Source organism: Octodon degus, unplaced genomic scaffold, assembly GCF_000260255.1.
Source record: "Octodon degus isolate 3935 unplaced genomic scaffold, OctDeg1.0 scaffold00103, whole genome shotgun sequence".
In the NCBI taxonomy this organism is placed as follows: domain Eukaryota; kingdom Metazoa; phylum Chordata; class Mammalia; order Rodentia; family Octodontidae; genus Octodon; species Octodon degus.
In genome coordinates this window covers 1,292,355-1,298,354 of record NW_004524679.1, presented here as the reverse complement: position 1 = coordinate 1,298,354, position 6,000 = coordinate 1,292,355, and the positions used below count along the sequence as shown (strand labels likewise).

General features: G+C 38.7%; 2 pseudogenes across 1 annotated transcript; one reads left to right on the top strand and one right to left on the bottom strand.

Moving 5' to 3' along the window:
- Nucleotides 1–1,455: 1,455 nt before the first annotated feature.
- Nucleotides 1,456–1,828, bottom strand: LOC101585229 (annotated as a pseudogene).
- Nucleotides 1,829–4,974: 3,146 nt separating this feature from the next.
- On the top strand, nt 4,975–5,789 carry LOC101584831 (annotated as a pseudogene). The gene is made up of 2 exons (XR_002822712.1): nt 4,975–5,081; nt 5,278–5,789. The product of XR_002822712.1 is annotated as an uncharacterized protein KIAA1143 homolog (transcript).
- The last annotated feature ends 211 nt before the right edge of the window (nt 5,790–6,000 follow it).

Here is a 6,000-nt window from a genome sequence, read left to right as displayed (position 1 = left end):
AATATATACAGTGTGTTATTTGTTGAAACTGTACTTCCGATTTGATTTGAAACTGTCTCATTGCTATCTGTTTATCAATAAAATTTTGAAAAAAACTACTGTGATAAAATCAGACTGGTATATCAAAAACTCACATCTGAAGATCACTGGGACAGATTATAAGATGTAGACACAACTCCAACCATCCTAAATCACCTTATATTTGATAAAGGTGTGTAACCTGTTCATTCAAACAAAGATAGCCTCTATAATAAATGATGATGGAACAACCGACATGCTGAAAACTAAAACTAGACCCTTGTCTATCAACATGCACTACACTAACATGAAAATGGATCAAAGATATAACTGAAAGCAAATTCAAAATATTTTATCAAACAAAATTAAAGGAAAAGATGAGTAGTAATATTATATGCTCATTGTGCTCACTTCAGCAGCACATATAATAATATTATATGTTCATAAAAATTTGAAATAGAAAATCAAGAAAGCAATATTTATCATAGCTATGAATATATTAAATTATTGAAATAATTTTAACAAAGGAGGTGATATCTCTACAGTGAATTTTTAAATGTTCTTGAAAGAAACTGAAAGAGACAAAATTGGATGGGTATCCTATATGTATAGACTTAAAGTATCAGCATTTTTGAAAGAAACCAATGTGCTCAAATTGATTTACAGGGACAGGGAGATGGCTCAGTGGAATATGCGCTTCCCTGGCAAGCGCAAGGGCCTGAGTTCAATCCCCAGTTCCGCAAAAACAAAAAACAAAACAAAACAAAAAAAATCACTGACTTCAAATTGATTTACAGATGACATAAAATATATAACAAAGTATAATTGGCATTTTCCATAATGAGAAATATTATTCTAAAATTTATACGGAACTACTGAAATACCTGAATAATCAAAGCCTTGTTGAGTAAAGTGAAAGAAGTAGTAAACATTAAAAAATCTGAGTTCTAAACAAATTATAGATTGGCAGTAATCAAAACATCATGGCACTGGCATTAAAATTATATATAGAGAGACCAATGCAACAAAGTAGAGAACCTAGAAAATTATACATCTAGATCCAAGAGATTTTTTTGAGTTTATAAAATTATGTTTATTTCTCCAATCAAAAGTTGTCCCTATAATACATGAGTCTTCATTTTTTCTTTTTGTATGGCTATATAGTTTGAATGATTACCTTATATCTAAGTCTGCTTTACATTTTGTTCTCCAAAGTAATGTTACTGTTCACACTGACAAAGAAAATACACTGATAATAACAAAATCAGAAATCATGCACAGTACCACAGACAACAGAAGAGTTCTCAGCCAGTGGTTCTTCTACTTCTTACCAAAATAAGATAGCAAAAACAAAACACCCTGGAAAACTCTCAGGGAAAGTCCTCAAAGTTATCCAAGTTCCCCTGGTGTTCAAGGAGTCAAAGGCTGTGATCCTTCTTACTTCTTTTTCTTTGGGGCATATAATTTTTCTTCAAGTGGGACTGGGACAATGCCTTCTCACTCCTTTACTTTCTGGGCTAGAGGGTGTTTCACAATATTTGTTCTAATCACATCAATGTCCTGAGACAAGTGCTCCATTATGCTCTGTACGGTTGTAGTTGGTGCATAAAAATCCATCAAGATGGATCCACCTCTCCAGTGCTGCAGACTGTGGCAGAGATCTTATAAGGACATGTTTGTTCACCCAGGTTTTCCAAGTTTTGTACTATAGCTCCTTCATCCATCAGGACTTCTATTGTTCATTTCAAAGAAGCAGCAGTATCTGGTTGAGCATGGCTTCCAGAATCAAAGCCAGCTCCTAGCAGGGCATGCCTGAAAGCTCCGTGCACTTCGGTCCAAACCCAGTAGTGCTGGGATGTGGAGGGACGGGGATTGGGCGGGCAGAGTGGGGACCTGAGAATGACTGGGATGAAAGGCTCCCAGGCAGCAAAAGAGGAACCAAGAGATTTTAAACAAATGCACTGGGAATATAAAGTGCAGAAAAGAAAGTCTTTTAAATACATACTGCTAGGAAAATTACATACACACAACTACAAAAAGGAATAAAGAGATCCAGTCCTAGCCCAGGCCCTGTGAGTGTGTGGGAGAGCTTCAAGCTACCCTGCGCCAGGGGAACCTGCTGCTCCCAGCACAGACACAGCATGTGTGAGACCCTCTTATACCCAGTTGGGATGCACACCACCACTCGCAGCAACCCCCCGCCCCGCCCACTGAGTAGCAATTTCTGTCGTGTTACAGGAACACCCAGACCCACTCCAAGTTCAGGCCTGGTGAGTGTGTGGGAGATTGTCCAGTTACCCTGTGCCAGTGGGACCTCTGGGTCCCAGCCCAGGCACAGCTTGGGTGAGACCCTTTTCCACTCACCTGGGATGCCCCCCAAAACTCTTCAGCACCCCCCCAAACCAGCCTGCTCAGGGAGAATATCTGCTGCGTTCTGGGGACCCCCAATTCCAGTTCTAGCCCAAGACTGGTGAGTGTGTGGCAGAGCTGCCTCTCCCCCCTGCTCTAACTTGTCCCCTCCAAACTCAGATCAGGCCAGGCATAATGGACTAGGGTGAAAACCTGTAGCAGCAATCCTTGCAGAGAGCATAGGGGACAGAACCAACCATCTAGTCCATGAGGAGAACATCTTGACAGAGGGGCACAACAGGTTCACTCCCAAGGGCAGTAGCAGGAAGGAGCTGAGAACAGCAGCCAGAGCCAAGACAAGCACAACTGGATAAATCCAGACTTTGTAGATCTGCACCTGAATTTCAGGAGATTCTAAGGTTATAACTGCAACAAAGCTCTACAACATAGGTCATAAGAAGGTGTTACACAAAATGAAAAGAAGGAGCAAAATGCAATCTCTGAATGCAAGTGGACCCATAATAAGTGCAGAAGAAAATAACAAAGAACAAATTGGTAATCACACAGCTGAAAAAAAGAAATCAATAGCTTCTAAAATAAACAAAAAATTGCAGAAAGGTATAGAGTAACTAAGATTAGAAATGAAAAAAGAAATCACTCAATTAATAACATCTGCAGTAATGAATCAAATGCAGAAATATATGGAGGAAACAAAATGCCCGCCCAGATCAAGGGCAGAGGACACTACCTCAGCTAAAATGTACAAATTAATAGCGTCGATAGTAAATAAGCAATAGCAGAAAGTAATAGAGAAATTAACCAGAATTTTAGGAAATAAGAAAAGAATTCAAGGAACTCATAGCATCTGAAGAAAAGAATCAACAGAAACATAGGGAGGAAATCCAATCTGAAAAATACACTGAAATAAAAGAATTAATAACTGCTTCTAAAGAAGATAATGATAAAAAACAGAGGAGATCAGAAAAATGACGGATTCCTTGAATGAGCAATACAGGAAAGAAATAGAGCACATGAAGCAGAGTCAACGAGATAGAGAGAAATTTAAAATCTTAATCACAAGATTGCAAAACTGTTTAAGTGAGAGTGAAGACAGAGTTTCAGATCATGGAGAAGCTGCTGCAGCTATTGCAAAATAAGAAAAGATCTCTTAAAAACAACGAGGATGCAGGAAAAAATAATCCATCACTTGCAAGAAGATGCAAACATGAACAATGTGAGACAAATAGGTATCAAGGGGAAAGAAGGAGTCAAAATAAATGACACTAAAAAGATATGGGCAAAAGTAATAACAGAAAACATTCCAAATGTGAGGAAACAATATGACATTCAGGTAACCATAGCATACAGAATAAGTAACCTCAATACAATTAAAAACACATCGAGACATATAATAGTCAAAATCTCAGAAATTCAGCACAAGAATAATATTCTGAAAGCCATTAGAGAAAAAAAAGTAGATCACATTCAAAGGAAAAAATGATCAGATACACAATCGACTTCTATTCACAAACCATGAAGGTAAGAAGAGAATGGAGCAGACTACTTCAAGTCCTCTATGAAAACAAATTCCAGCCCAGTCTACTATACCCTGCAAAAATCTCTTTCAAGTTTAATGGAGGAGTGAAATACTTCCATGACAAAGAACAACTAAAGAATTTCATGATGACAAAGCCAAACCTACATAGGCTATTAAAAGATGTCCTAGAGAAGGACCAAAATGATCAGAACTCCACGAATGAGATGAGAATCAACCAACTAAATAAGGCAAGCAATTAAACACAGGAGAAAAAGGAGTAAACGACAGCAGGAAAATAACATCTCAGTCGTAAGTCAATATATCTCAATTCCAACCATCAATGTAAATGGACTCAATTCAACAACTAAGAGAAATAGACTGGCACAGTGGATTAGGAAACAAAATCCAATAGTATGCTGCATATGAGAAACACACTTAACTCATAAAGACACTCATAGGCTGAAAGTCAAAGGATGGAATGAAATATTACATGCCCCAGCACCTCAGAAAAAAAGTAGGAGTCACAGTCCTATTCTGAGACAGTCTCAACATCAAATCAAGAATGATCAAGTGAAATAAAGAAGGCCACTATATACTGGTTAGGGGAAAAATTCAAGAGGACTAGGTAACACTCAAAAATATGAATGCACCAAACATGAGAGCACCCAACTATATCAAGCAAATCATAATGGACATGAAAAATCTAATTTCCAACCACAATCTTAACAGGAGACCTTAACAAATGCTTAACCCAAAAAGATAGATCAACGAGACAAAAATTAGCAAAGAAATGACAGAACTGAATCAGAGCTGGAAAAAATGTACTTAGTGGACATATACAGAGTGTTCCAGAGAAACACAGCTTAATGCAAATTTTTCTCAGCTGCACATGGTTCATTTTCTAAAATAGACCACATACAGGTCTATAGGTCATGCGTAAATATATGCAATAAAACAGAAATTATCCCATGCATATTATCTGACCACAGTGCAGTGAAACTGGAAATAAATGACAAAAGAAACCAGAAAAACGGCCTTAAAACATGGAAATTGGTTTTCTTGGAGCTGTCATGAGCCAGCAAAACCGGGTGTCGGACGTGCGGCCCGCCGAGCCCGCGTTCCTGTCTCGCTTCAAGGAGCGAGTCGGCTACCGGGAAGGGCCCACCGTGGAGACGAAGTGCTGTTTGACTACTTCTGGTCTAACTTGCATGAGGTGAGAAGTGTTGGTGAGAAGCAGAGGTGACAGCCCAGTGCTGCCTGGGAGTGACAGCAGTACCCACAGCAGAGGGCTACTGATACAGTAGCTGCCAGGCATCCTGCTAAGCCGGAAGTGGAGCCCACTGGACAGGGACCCCAGGGGAACTGGCAGATAGACCTGTTCCCTGAAATGTCAAGACAATCCAGCCGCAGCTCCCAGATGAAGAGGGTGATCACAGTGACAAAGAAGATGAGCGGCCCCAAGTGGTGGTTTTAAAAAAGGGAGACTTGACAGCTGAAGAAGTTATGAAAATTAAAGCAGAAATAAAGGCTGCCAAAGCAGATGAAGAACCAGCCCCAACTGATGGAAGAATCATGTATCGAAAACCAGTCAAGCGGCCCTCAGAAGAAAAATACTCAGGTTTAACAGCAAGCTCAAAAAAGAAGAAAAAAGAGGATGAAGTAAATAAGCAAGATTCCCTTAAAAAGAACTCACCAAAGCAAATAAAAAATAGCAGCCTCCTTTCTTTTGGGAATGATGATGAAAACGAGTGAGCGTGAACGTTTTAGCTTAGTCTCCTTTGAAAGTACAGGAAATATTTTTTAAAATAATATATTTCCTGTTTTTTAAGTAAGATTTTTTCCTAGTTATATAAGTTCATTATAGAAAATTTAGAAAATACAGCAAAACATAGGGGCCAGGGAGATGGCTCAGTAGGATAAGCACTTGACTGGCAAATGCAAGGATCTGAGTTCAATCCCCGGTTCCGCAAAAAACAAACAAAAAAAAAAAAAAAACAGCAAAACATAAAATGAAAACTGTACCCTTTGTTAGCATTCAGACTAGAAATAACAACTACAGTATGTGGATGTTAACCACAACTAATGTTTAGATTTTG